This window comes from Kogia breviceps, chromosome 12 (genome assembly GCF_026419965.1).
Source record: "Kogia breviceps isolate mKogBre1 chromosome 12, mKogBre1 haplotype 1, whole genome shotgun sequence".
NCBI lineage: Eukaryota > Metazoa > Chordata > Mammalia > Artiodactyla > Physeteridae > Kogia > Kogia breviceps.
This window is the reverse complement of record NC_081321.1, coordinates 1,194,568-1,208,591: the sequence shown is the minus strand read 5'-3', so window position 1 is coordinate 1,208,591 and position 14,024 is coordinate 1,194,568. Positions and strand designations below refer to the sequence as shown.

Here is a 14,024-nt window from a genome sequence, read left to right as displayed (position 1 = left end):
CATGTGCGTGCACACCCGTGTGTTGTTTGCACGCCTGCGGGTGCCTGCACGTGGTGTGCGCGTGTGAGGGCAGAGTAGAGCTCGTGTTGGGGGAATGTGTGTGTGATCAGTCTCACAGCGCGAGAAGCCTGGAAAGACGGGTCAAAGGCGCGACAAGGCTGCTGTCCGAGCTGTGATTCTCAAGTCCGTGCAACGTCTGGGAAGATGAATGAGTGGGGTTTTGAGTTGCTCTGTGCTTTCAGGGGCCGAGCAGTGTCAGGTGAATAGTTTTTAACCCTAACCCTTACCTCCCCCCTCGCTGCTCAGCGGCCCCCGGGGGGAAAACCACCGGCTGGGCCATTTGACTGTCTGCCCTTGCTCGGAAACACTGGTCCAGGGCGCCGGGCTAATGGGCACGAACACCACGGGGTTGAGGTGCGGTCCCTCCCCACCCGGCTCTGGGCGCCATGCAAGCAGGGACGTCACGTCTTGGTTTATCCCTGTGGTGTCTCTGTGCCTGGGACGCGGTGGTGCTCAATAAAGTGTTCCAGGATGCATGAGTTTGCGGAGTATTTCTCCTGGTCCTCAGCCATCAGCACCTCCATTTCTCTCGACCCTGAGGGGGTGTCACCGTGCCCGGTCCCCTGTCCCCGAGGCCCCACCCTCACTCGAGGTCCTGGCTCCATGCCGCAGCCTCATCCTGGAGCCCAGCTTCTCCCCCGTCGGGCAGCTGCCTGCCCTCGTCGCACACCCCTCCCTCTAGTGGCTCTGCACACCCCGCCCCGGCCGGTTCCCCAGCCCCACTTGGCTCTTGCCGCAGTCCTGACGCCCGGCCTCCTGCGAGTCTCTTTGTCCGCAGCTCGGAGGTCACAGAAGCAAGTGCCTCCGGGAGCTAGACAAGAGAAGGTGCACAGGTGGAGCGGGCATGTGCAGGAGGAGGGGTCCCTTGCCCGCAGCAGTGAGCTCGTTCCCGTCGTCGTGTGAGAGCCGCGATGCGGGAATATACTGCTCAGCAGCTGCTGACACCTGGCCTCCGTGTCGGAGAAGCAGAGCGGCCGGGGTCTGTGACGGACTCAAGAGCACACGTCCCCAAAGGGGCAGCGACAATACATTGTCACCGCGAGGGGTGTCTACCTAGCGTTATGAGCCCTTCTGATCTTTTAAGACAGGAAATCTGGATTTTAAGTTCAACCTACTGCTTCTTAAATGTTGGCTCAAAAAATTTTTTTAAACTATGTCAGCCAGATAAAACACATGTGTGGATTGCGTTGGCCCGCTGGCCTCTGGGGTGTGACCACTGCACCAGAACCTTCCCGGATCACTGAGGCCCAACTGGACTTCCCCTTCCTAAGGGCTCCTGGCGCCTAAAGAAGCAGCACCACGTGGCGGAGAGACCTGTGCTTTGGTCCCGGCCCATCTGCTCTCTCCGCGTCCTCATCTGTAAATGGGGGCCGGAACGTTTGACCCGTCCAGAAAGATACTACTGTCCAGTTGCTTGACATAATTCCAGAGTGCTTTCGTGTGCATGCTTTCATTTGACCTTCAAAACAACCCTGTGCAGAAAGCTTGGAAAAGTGCTATTATTCTATTATTCTTAATTTTTAAAACTGTTATTCTTAGTTCAGTAGAAAAGAACTGAAGCTCAGAGGGTAAGTGTCTCACCCAGGATCACACAGCTCGTTGTGGCGGAGCTGGCCCCAGTGTTTGGGTCTTTGGTCTCCTTAGTGGTCTGGTGTTTTGTTTTTTGAACCTTTGGGTAGGTGAGGCCCTCTGTCTTGGTAGGCGCCGTGTGGGTGTCCTGCTTTCTTAGGAAGGATGAGGGAGCGCGCTGCTGCGCGAGCCGTTCCTGACGAGGCAGGTGCCCTGCGTTTCTGCGGAGTGTACTTGGGCCTTGGTCATTGACTTTGGGCTCTTTGGTGTGCGGTGACCTTGCCTCTCTGACCAGATTGACCCTGGAACAGGGATGGGATCCAGTGCAGAGATGCCTGCAGAGGCTTTGGGAGGAGGTTACCGAGAAACTGAACAGAGGAAAGAGGTGATGCCCCCCGAGTGAGAGCCACGGCCGGAAACGTGGGGATAGCAAAGCGGCCTCGTGGGATTGGGCGGAGGCTGAGTGGAGGACCAGACATGAGTACGGCCGCCTGGCGCCTGGCGCAGACCAGGGGCCCCGACGCTGCGCCCGGCGTGCTCAGAACTTCTGCCCGAGCCACGCTCACGTGGGCACCGTGTGTCAGGTGTGCCAGGTGCGGCACGGAGCCCCTCACGGCCGTGGTCAGGGGGGTTCACTCCATCCAGACTTGCCTTTATGACGGGACCGGGAGGAGCCTTTCAACTTGAGATTTTTATGAAGACAGTAAAAATAAGCAGACAATGACTAGGTCTGCGTAATGGAGAGAGAGAGTAATTTTCGATTTACTGAACATTTAAGGCCCAGGCCGTTCAGGACTGTGGAGCTGAGTCCTGATGACGTTCCAGAGCCTCCTGACTAAGGAGCAGCCCGCCGAGGAGGAGGGTGGACGCTGTCGCCCTGACGGGGCGGCCCAGCCCCGACCTGCCGGCTGCTCTTTGCCAGGGTCCCCTTTCCTAGTTCGGAGCCCGGCTCCCCGTCTGCCTTCACAGCTGGGCCTCTGCTCCCGGACGGCTTTCACGCGGCCTCCTCCGTCCCATGGTGAAGGCGCCCAGGCTGCTTTGCAGGAGGCGAGTCGTGCCCTCTGCCTATCACCGCCGGCCCGGGACGTGGCGTGGGTGCCGACAGAAGCGCTCAGGGCCCGTTTCCTTCGCCAGGCGGGGCAGGATGCTCCCCGGGGTCCATCCGTCACTCTGGGCCGGGCTGCTCCCGCGCACCGCGGAGACCAGGCAGCCCCCTGCACCACCGGGGCCCCGCTGAGGGTCAGGCTCGTCCCGTCCGCCGCGCGTGCCCGCCTTCGTTCCGTCGTGCCCTCTCCCCCTCTGTCTGGGGCCGGCAGAAGGGGTGCGGGAAGCCGGGGGTGCTGCCCACTGCGGGGGGCGCTCCGGGCCCCCTTATCGGTTAAGGCCAGGAAGGCACTTAGGCTGTAAATGTCAAGTTTAATGCTGATAAACGGGAGATGCAGCTCGTTTATGCAAAAAGGAGCTCTCCTTGCAGCGGACAGTGGGGCAAGACTTTACTTTTATCAACAGAAACAGACAGAGTGAACCATCAGCCCAGACTCGCTGCGTCCGAGGCCTCTGTCTGGCTCCGGCCCTGGCGTTCGTGCCGGGCTCCTCTCGTGGCTGTAAACTGGGTCCCACCGCCAAGATGGTGGCCCGGCGGTGTTTTGTGTGTTTGACGCCTTTGGGGACGGAGGTGTTGAAAGGGAGCAGAGGTGGCCCAGCCGAGCGCAGAGGCCGCGCCACGTGGGGCGTCCGAGGCGTGGGCACTGCTGGCCGTCACCCTGTGGGCTTTACGGGGGCTGGCTCCGTCCCCGCTGCTTTCTCCTCTGTGTTTGTGCAGGGCGAGCCGGAGGGGGAGGGCTGACGCGTACGCAGGCCGTCCTGTGGGCTCAGCGCTGCTCTTGCTGCTGTGGCTTTTCTGCCCACGACAGCTCTGTGAGATGCCCCCCTTATCCCCATTCTGAGGGGAGGAAGCCAAGGCGAGGGGCTTAGGTGGTTGGGTCGGTGCCCTGGGTCCCATGTGTAGGGAGGGGAGGGTCTGTGAGGAGAACCCAGCCGCGTGGCTACCACTTCTGTACTTTACCTGCTGCCCCGCCTCCCCCCGTCCGCCCACAAACCCCGCAAACCCCACAGACGGCTGCGTCCTGGGCACGGGGGGGCCCCTCGAGCACACCGTTCTTCCCCTGGAAAATGCTGTGGTGGAGGAAGGGAGACCGAGGCACGTCCAGTAGCAGGGGGTGGGGGGGTGTCCTGAAGTTTGCCACCCGATCACTAGAGAATGTGATCCGATGCCTTCAAGGGGACCCGTCCTCCTGGCCGACAGCTCCCTGCGTGGACTCTGCATCCGTGCTCCCAGCTTCCTGGCTGCTCTCACGCTCACATCTTATGTACTAGGTGCCCTGGAATAACTCCCTGGCAGGTAGAACTAACATTCTTCCAAAATTAAGAAAAGCTAGAGCTGTAAGTAAGAAAGGCTACATCGATTTCTTTCCTTCCGTCTTTGACTCCTAAAAATCGGTGGCTTCCTTTAATTCATTCTGAGTTTGTCTTTTGCAGTTTGCACCCTGATTATTCCAGGAACAAGTCGTATTCTTTTCTTGCAACTGTGCCGGCTGTGGGGTGGCCTTCTGTGCCCTACCTTGTGTTCCGTGGACGTGGGAGCCCCTCTCGGCGTCCCGGGAGCCCCCGTGCACGTGGCTGCTGCAGCCCCTCTGCCCCGTCAGCCCCGCGGGGCCCTTTTCCCAGGAAGTCTGAGGCTCCTTGTCCCTGGACTCCGTTTTCCGGGTGGGTTGAATTAGTTCAAACGGCTTGTGCCATAATGAGGTATAACCTTTGCTGGGAAACTCTCAGGGATTTCCGGGTTGGGGGGAGCGCAAAGGTGCCCCATTTGATGGATCGTCCCAGGTAACAGGGCGCGACCTCAGGCCTCTTCCCCCTGGCGCGCACTTTGTCCCGAGGCCGGGCTCCAGGCTCCCCGGGTCTCCCTCAGCTCCCTGTGGGATACGATTTTGCAGAGGGACAAAGGAGACCTTTGCCGAGACTTTCTAGGTCTTTAATCTCTTGTTCTCTTTTTCCCTTAGATTCCGAGCCTCTTTGTCCATCTTCCTTTAACTCTCTGTCGCCTTCGCGTACCCTTGTCTTACCTGCTGCTGTTTCTGTTTGTCCCCAAGGCAGGGGAAGACAACTTGGATTTTAGGAACAAAGCGAAGGACCTCACGGGGAAGCGGCAGGAGCGCTGTGACCCCAGCGGAAAGCGGACAGATGGTTGAGGAGTTTTGTAGGCCAGGAAAAAACGCTTCTTTTCTCCCCATTTTCAAAAAAAAAAATAGTTGTTTCTAAAATTGAGCTGGGTTATTGGGTATCTTTGTCCACTGAGACTTTTTTAACTCAAAAGTTCTATGCGTGTGTGTGTGTTTCTTTCATCCAGTGGAAATAACTCAACGTGGGTCTCCTGGGAAGGCGAAGCTGAAACGTCCAGTGTAAAGTCGTTAGGCAGCAGCCCTCCTCTGTTCTGTTCACACCGCACACTGTACTGAACAGGCTGCTATAACGAAATACCGCGGACCGGGGGGTAGGGGGGCATTCGGCACACCTTCATCTCTCGTGCTTCTGGAGGCTGGACGCCCAAGCTTAAGGTGCCGCCAGACTTGGTTCCCGGTGAGGACCCGCTTCCTGACTTGTGGATGCCCCCCCCCCCGCCATCGCCGGGCACCCACGCCCTCTCCTGGTGCACGTGGGAGGAGAGGGGAAGCTCCGCTGTCTCGTCCTCAGCTTATAAGGTCACTAATCCCAGCAGTGGGCGCCCCCCCCAGCCGTGATCTCGTCCAAACCGAATCACCTCCTACAGGAACCGTCGTGTTGAGGACGTGGGGGCCCACGGCACCTGATGCCCACGTCCTGGCTGAGGGACCTCGTTCACAGAGGCGGCGGGGGGGCCGAGTCTCTCCCCGCCCAACTCCCGACCAGCCACGGAGAGGAGCAAAGAGCCGCGGCCCTGGCGGGCGTGCTGGGGGTCTCCGTGCTGCCCCTCCCAGGAGCGTCCCTCCCCCTCAGCTGAGCTGAGGCCCCAGGGGAGCCTCCTCCCTCTGGGAAGGAGCAGGGCCCATTCCCCGTGTTTCTGGCGAGGAGGCTGGAGTGAGGTGTTGAGCCCGTGGTGCCGTAGAAAGTGACAGGCGCGGTGCTCGTTGCTTCGTGACGTGCGGGAGAGGCTGCGGAGAGCGGCCGGCTGCCACGGGAGCGGAGCGGTCCCTCCTTCCTGGGGGCGGACGGGTGCTCACGGGGCCACGGCCTCGGTGGGCGTGAGCCCTTGGGGACAGCAACGTCCACCTCCACTGCGGAGAGGGGCTCGGGGAGGAGCGGAGCAAGGAAGGGAGAGGCACAGCTGCAGGCCGCGGCCCGATGGCGTCGAGGGGCGGGACTGGGCCGGGCCTGGGCTGACAGGCAGGCTCAGTGACAGCCCCGAGGGTCACCCGCTCTGGGACCCTGAGCGAGTTGCTGCAACTCCCGACCTCCGTTTCTCCGTCTGTGGTGGGAGGTAACAGGAGCACGGGGCATAGAGCTGGGCCCTCGGGAGGCTTGTGCTGTTTCATGGCACGTTTGATTGGCACCTTGCTTTATTTAGTGGTTACTACGCGTCCTTACGAGTGTGCCCTGGGGGAGGCGGGCGTTGGCCGAGAGGCCAAGGGCACAGGTTCTGGACGAGTCCCAGCTCAGACACTCAGCAGCTCGCCAGCCGTGCCTCCTTGAGCAAGTTCACTGGCACCTCTGGGCCTCGCTCTTGGCATCGGTGGGACGAGTCCTCGTGGCGCTCTGGTGCGTGAACGTATGTGAAGTGGAAGTTGACAGACCGGCCGGCCGACGGCACCCCCGCTGTGTTTAAATAAAGCTTTATTGGCGCACGGCCAGGCCCGTTCATCACCGGCGCTGTCTGAGGCCGCCTGTCTGCAACAATGGCAGAGCGGAGTGGCCGCGACGGAGACCATCTGAGGTCTGCCCGCTACTCTCCGCAGGACACGTTTGCCCCGGTCGTGGGCTGGCGCGGACGAAAGGCTAGAAAAGTCTCCAGCCGTGAAGCTGCCCCACCCGACCCGCCCAGGCTGGTGTTTCCGTCCTCGGGGGTTTCCCACCACGTCGGGGACTGCGCAGCGCCTGCCGTGTGCCCCGCCAGCGGGGGGCGGGGGCGTCTGTGCTGAGCCAGCTGGAGCCTCTGGCCCCAGTCGTGTCGCCCCGCAAAGCCCTGCGTCTGGGTGTGGGAGTGTGGGCGTGTGTCCCTGAGCGTGTGAACGCCCTCAGTCACTTAATTCCCTCTCATCCATGTCCGGGGGTGGGGGGCTTGAAAATCAGCCCTGAAGTTTCTGGAGAGCAGAGGAGAGAATGGAACAGTGTACAGCATCACCAGGTCACGGGGGTAAAGGGCAAAGGGAAGTCGCATTTTGGGGGAGAACGTGGCTCATCTGATTGTCCGTGGCGACTGCTGTCCAGCACGAGGAGGATGGTGGAAGGCTAGCCAGAGCCACCCCGGCTTCGGCAATGGGGAAGGACGGGGCCGGGCCAAGGTGAGGGCCCTTCATGAGGAGAAGCCGGTGAGCTAAGGGGGCTCTCGGTCCTCGGGGGGTTCCCAGCAGAGGCTCCCGAGCAGGGAGGCCGAGGCCCCCAGAAGCAGCCGGGGGCCGACGTTGGCCCGCGTGGCCCGGCTGCGGCCCCGAGCCCCCGTCACTGACCTTCCTGACTCCCAGACCCCATCGGTGGGGCCAGACGCAGCCCGGCCACGTGAATGAGAGCAGCTGACGTCCGATGGGAGGGACGAGAAATGGCTTTGTAGCCAGAGCACCCCTCTGGCTGTGTGTCTGCCCGGCACAGGTCGTCAGAAGCAGCCGCCCGCCCGTGCTCCAGAGGCTGGGGTCCTCCCGCTCTCCATGAAACTGGGAAATAGACGGAATCAGGGCTGGGGGGAGGGAGGGGGGGCTCCGGACGGACGCAGGGCAGCCCCTCCCTTTGACCCCCCAACCCTGCCCTCTGTCTGGCCTCCTATTGCTGTGTCTGCGGAACAGCCTGAAGAAGGCATCTGGCCGCGGCCCCACACGCGGAGCCCTACCCCGCGCGGGCCACGGCGCAGGCCTGGGGGGCAGCGTGGAGGTGGGCTCGTGAGGGCGCCGAGCAGCCCGCGCCGCGACTGCCCCCGTTTAGGAGTCGCGTTGACCGGTGAGGGAGCTGCTGCCGTTCAGTAAGGCCTGAGACCCTGGGCAGAACGGGGGCCGTGCCCCCATTAGCGGCGACTTCTCCACCAGAGACGGCTGCTCGCCTGCATCTCTCCTCCGCCGCGAGCCCGTGCAGGGCCTGCTCCCGGAGCGTAAACGCCCGGGCCGCCCACAAAAGGAAGTCCAAACAAGGGCTGCTTTACTCTGCGTGGCCTCTGCCGTCTGGCCGCGGTCCTCGGGGCTGGCTCTGTGCTCAGTTGCTCTGGTCCCCGGGAGGGGCTGGACAGTGGGCGGAGGGGGGCCGGACGGGGTGCGGGGAGGGGGGAAACCTGGCCGAGAGCCACAGGCAGCGTGGGCTTCCGCGTGGCCCGTGGCCTGTCCTCGCTGCGTGTGGCGAGTGGGGTACGAGAGAGAGATGGCCCCGAGTATCCAGGCTGTCCCTGCGGGTGGCCGAGGCCCGTCTTGTCCTGCAGGGGATTCAGGCTCTTCCCGAGCAAGGCCGGGTGGGATCCAGGTGTTTGCACGGGGCGGCTGCGTGCCGCGTCACAGGCCTGTTGAGTCAGTCCCCTTCTCTCTAAGCCCCTATTCCTCCCCATTTATTTTTCCTCCCCGAGACCTTCCTGGGTCCTTCCAGGGCCTCCCGTGTCACCACTGAGGGCTTATGTCCCTGTGCGTGGCCCGTGGCTGACACTACTCACGCCCCATACGCTCACGCGGCGTGAAGACCCCGGTAACACCCCGCCCCCCCGTAGAGGGGGACACCTGTGCTCCTTGTGTCACATGGATGGGGAGGGAGTCTGCCCCACACCCCTGGAGGGTCCGCCCGCCCTTGACCCCAGCCGAGAAGCGAGTTATCTGACTCAGGAGTCTGGCGTGGACCCTCCTGGGACTCTGTGGAATCGACTTGTCCCCAAGGAAGGGGTCCCCAGGTCCTGAGGCTGCCTCTGGCCTGTGGGGAGAGCCCAGAGCAGTCCCACGTGTTGGGCGGGTGAGTAGGTTAATTCTGGGTGAACTGTCAGGCAGCCCTTCGTAACCACATGCCTAGGCCGTGTCCTTCTGTTTAGAGCTTGTGCACTTGATTTCAGTCTGTGTGCCTCTTGTATATTCCTTCTTTTTTTTTTTTTTTTTTTTGTGGTACGCGGGCCTCTCACTGTTGTGGCCTCTCCCGTTGCGGAGCACAGGCTCCGGACGCGCAGGCTCAGCAGCCATGGCTCACGGGCTTAGTTGCTCCGCGGCACGTGGGATCCTCCCGGACCGGGGCACGAACCCGTGTCCCCTGCATCGGCAGGTGGACTCCCAACCACTGCGCCACCAGGGAAGCCCTGTTCCTTCTTAATTGGTTTGGAACTTTAAGGGGAAGAAGGGACTGTTGTCTTTGGGGACCAGCCGGAGCCCCAGGACCGCTCCTCGATTGTTGACTTGTGCTCGTAGAGGCCCCGTGAGGGGCTCTGGGCGTAAAGGGGGCCATGGGACGTCTGCGGACCCTCTCCTCCCCCCAGAGCGCTACTTAGAATTCACCAGAACCTAAGTCTATGGCTCCTGTTTTTTGAGAACACCTGCTACATAAATGTTATTATTTTCCTCTTTCTTCGTCTCTGAAATGATGTTGCTTGCCTGACAGGAGGGCATTGAGGATTCAATGAAATAACACATTTGCACGTAGTAGGTCGTTACTAAATGCCGGCTTCTCCCGCCCCTTGGTTGCCTGTGTCCTTGCTCAATGGTGCTTCTGTCTAAGACGTGCCTCTCTTACTGAAATTGAGGCCATTTCTTTGATCTCACTGAGAGCAGATTATAAGCTTAAAACACCACGGGAAAACCTCACATGCCATAGACCTGATTTTTAGGACTATCGGAGAGAGAAAATTCTAAACCAGTAGAGAGAAGGGAGGGGCGTGGGCTGAGTGGGAGGGCCTCCAGGGAGGGCGGGGTGGGTCCAAGGGGCCTGGCTTCTAGTATCAGTGAACACTCTGTGACGAGCCGTGGGGTGTCAGCTGGCCTGCCTCACCTGGGCCCACGTGTTCCTCATTGTGGAGCCAGGGTGGACGTGGGCCTGGTCGACTCCACAGAGCCTCTGGGGAGGGGAGGAGAGAAACGCGGGAGCGGCCCATCCGATGGTCTGAGCCCCCCTGCCCACTGCATCCTGAGACCTGCAGGTCCGTCCCACTGTCAGGAGAAAGATCTTGCGCTTCCCCCTCTCTTCTCTTCGCCGTGAGGGGCGACTGAGGAGTGGCCCCTCTGCAAGGACCCACCCAAAGACCTTTCAACAGACACAGCCCAGCTCGGTGTTTCTGTCCAGTGGGGCCACAGCCTAAATCAGAGCAGCCGTGACTCTGCGTCCACCTGAGGTGCTCGGATGCAGAGCCTGGCCGCCCTCCCTGGCTTCACAGCTGACCTGCTGTGTGACCTTGGGCAAGTCAGAGATCCTCTCTGTCTGCCATCTGCCCACGTGGACAGGATGCCAGCCCCCCACTGCCCTCCCCGAGGCACTGAGAGAGCAGGTGAGGTCATGGAATGGAGGCTCAGAGTTGTGCCTGGTTTTCAGGGGCATGTCCCCCCGGGTGCAGGGCCACCCTGGGGCGAAGGCAGGCTCCCAGTCAAGGCCGGTCTGCTTGCTGCTGCCCCGGTCCTTCTGCTCTGCGGAGAGAAGGGAGGTCTGGGTACAGATGGTCGCTGGCTGGCCGCACAGACGTGGCTGGACCCCTCAATTAGGACTCGGGGCAGGTGGGTCTGAGGCAGCCAGGGGGACCCTTCCAGTTTTCTCGGGTGTGACGGTGAGCTGGTGGCCTTCGGAGAACAGAGGGGTCACCTGGTTGATCTCGCTTCTTGGAGGAGGGGCGGCGTCTAGGGCAAGTCTGACAGGTAAGCATCCCCCTTCAGCACATCTGGCTTTCCTGTGGGCTGGGCAGCCCGGGAGGCCTGTGATGTAACATGAAACAGGATGGACCTGGGCCTGGCCTCACCTCACACCCAGGGTTTCTTGCCACTTGCGTAGGAACTGGGGCAGGGGCAGGAGGGCCGTCACAAATGCAGATTCCTGGGTCCCACCCCCAAACCACTGCACTGGAATATCGGGTGTGGGGTAAGCCCAGGAACCTACATTTTTAATAAGCTCCACCGCTGATTCCTGTGCATTAAAGTCAGAACCAGCCACCTCTCCACTGAAGAGAAGGGCGACCAGCCGCTCCCTCCGCCACTGGCTCTAAACGTGAATTCCGTGTACGCTTGCAGCGGTTTTGCCAAGTCCAGCCTCCTGGGTCTAGTTTGCCAGGGAAGCCCTTTCCCCCACGTCTCCTGGTTGTATGGAAAATAACTACTCAAATCAGATGGGCTAAAGTGTTGCTTGAGCTTTTATTACCTGCCCTGCTGCGTGCCGTCCAGAAAAGCAATGTAAAAGCTATCATCTTGGCCCCTGATGAGCTCGCGGGGTTCTTGGGTTGATAAGATACACCGGTTGTCCAGCTAGAGAGGAGGAGAAGGCGGCGTAGGAGTAGGGCTGAGACGTAGAACAGAGGGGGGTCCCGCCCGCGCATCTAGTGCTGGAGATGCTGGCGGGGGCAGCGTCACAGCCGCGCTCTGTCCGGCCATCCCTTGATTGCGACCTGATGGCCAAAGTCTTCACCTAACAGAGGAGGTAAAGAACGTCCTGGGAAAAGTCAAGAGTTCGGAGTGGGGCGCGGGGGAATCTGTGCTGATTGAAAAGCTCCCCCCGTGGCTGTGAGGTGTGTTGCCCAGTGTGGGGACCAGAACCCTCTCTGTGTCAACAGGGGACAGTGCTCTCTCCCTGAGTCCGGCTCTCCTCTGGGCACAGGACCTCAGCTCCTCCACCCGTGCCTCTCTCACGTGCGCCGTGTTGAGAGCCGAGCCCTGGGACTGCGGTGAGTTCTTCGGTCATTCAGGGAAGTGCGCTCAGGCGCTCGGTGGCTCTGGTCCTTGTTATTCGGGGGCCGAGGCTTTGCTTCCACATTGCCCGGGAGTTGGCACACCCAGGGCCAGCCCGGCAGAGGGTGCGCAGGGAGGCCGGTGGTGGCTTTTCAGGGCCAGACCTGGAAGTGGCCAGGGGTCAGCCTGCGGCCACACTGTCCGCAGGTGCCCTGGGACCTGGGAGGAAGGGCCTGTGTGGTGACCGCCCCCCAGCACGCCCCTCCTCCTGCAGCCTCTCCCACATGCTTGAGCAGTGAGGGTCACAGCTGGCTAAGGCTCTGTCGTCTTCAGACTTTCCCACGTGTCAGAACTGCACAGAGGGCCTTGAACTTGTGTGTCCTCCACACATGCCCTCGTCTCTCCTCTTCCTCTGCTGCGTTTGGGCTTCCTCTCAGGCTAAACCTTGAAATTTGACCTACAGACCTGGCATTTTCGTGAGGTTCAATGGAACATTATACTCCCAACTTTCTCCTGCGAGAACCCTAGCTGGAAGTGCACTCCTGGTCCATGGCAGGCGGACTCCTCTGAGAATCAGACCCAAGGGAAGAGAGGGAAGGTGGAGCCGGGCTCCTCTGAGTGAAATTCCATCCCCTGATGAGTCTGGGGTCCACTCTGTCCCACACGTAAGTGAGGGACGTCTCACTTCTGCCTTGAACCTTAATGATGACGTCTTTCTGGTTATCTGCTAAAAGCTTTCACATACGTGATCTCATTTAACTGCTCTGAGAAATGGCTTTGTTTCCGCCTCTCAATTAATGAGATAATGAAAGTTAGATAATAAGTTCCTTATTTAGCTTAACTGCCAGGAAATTAGGCAGGCCTTGAGGATTAGTCAGAATAATTGTACTATACTTTTGGTTGATATATTTTTAAAAATATATTTTACATTTAATTTTTGATAGTTATTTTTGTCTCAAGTGGGTTTTTTTAAGATGTGAAATTTAAAAATTCTCAAGTCCTTTTAAAAAATGATGTGGGATGAAACAATTTTAATTCTATCATAACAGCCTTTTGAGGAAGACGTTATTGCCTTCATCTTACATAGGTGGAACCTGAGGGTCATAATAATTAAAAGATTTTTTCTGAGCCCGCCAAGCTGCTTGGTGTGGTAGCTGGGACCCGGCACGGGACCAGATCCAGCCCTGCTGCTTCTTCCTCTCCACCGGCGGCCCTTTCCAGACGGCCCTGTATCACTTTAATCTCTTCCCTCTCAATTTCACATATTTTAGGAGATTTGAGTGTTTTCTATATTATTGATCATTATAGATGCATGAGCACACCATCTAATTAAAAGGAAGTCACTGTATATTTTTTTCAATCAAATTCTGGTGAGTTTTTGTTTCATCAAAATGAATTTTTAAATTTTCAGAAGAGAGGAAAAGAGGCAAACCCCTTTTTAAAAAGTAGATTTGGGAGATGGATTAATAAAGCAAGGTTATGAATTCAGGATAAATTAACTTGCATGTGCTTTTAAATTCCAGAAATCAGTGGGGGAGATGAAATTACACGAGTGACTGAGCATGATTCCAACGACGGCTTCTCCTACCTGGAAGCGTTTTACATGGGCCGGGGGGAAATCAGATAGCTCAGGATCTCCTTTCCTTTCTTGTTTTTTCTTTTCCATCTGGAGGGAAAAAAATTTCAGGGGCCACAAAGATGCCAGGAAAGGTAGCTTCAAGCAGCTGTTCTCAGAATGTCGTCTTGCACCAGCAACATCGAAAATCACCTGGGAACCTATTAGAACTGCAGGTTCTGGGACCCTGCCCCAGACGGCAGACCACACCCCCCAGCTGGGACCCAGTCATTTGCTCTAAGGAGCGCACCAGACGCTAAAGTTTGTGGCCGTTTGGCTGAAGCTAACCTCTGAGATCAGTTGGAAGCCACTTGTTCGTTCGGATATGAACTGGCTCCTTAAGATGACTCCGAGTGAGTGGGAAGTGTTAATGAGGAAAATTAATAACTTTGTTCTAAAGAAAAATCAAACCCCAAAACTTAAGAGTTGGTGGTGAAAGCCCAGAAGTTGCTCTGAAGTGTTGGGTGAGAGCAGGACAGAATTTCCAGGGTCTGCAGATGAGAGGAAGTGGGTGGGAGCCTGGCAGTGTTGGGTTAAGAGTTATATCAGATCTAGGGCTTCCCCGGTGGCGCAGCGGTTGAGAGTCCGCCTGCCGATGCTGGGGACGCAGGTTCGTGCCCCGGTCCGGGAAGATCCCACGTGCCGCGGAGCGGCTGGGCCCGTGAGCCGTGGCCACTGAGCCTGCGCATCCGGAGCCTGTGCTCCGCAGCGGGAGAGGC

General features: G+C 59.1%; 1 protein-coding gene across 13 annotated transcripts in view; it reads left to right on the top strand.

Annotated features, from left to right (window-relative positions):
* CACNA1C (calcium voltage-gated channel subunit alpha1 C) overlaps positions 1-14,024 on the top strand; it is a 521,192-nt gene that overhangs the window by 209,390 nt on the left and 297,778 nt on the right. The window lies entirely within an intron of this gene.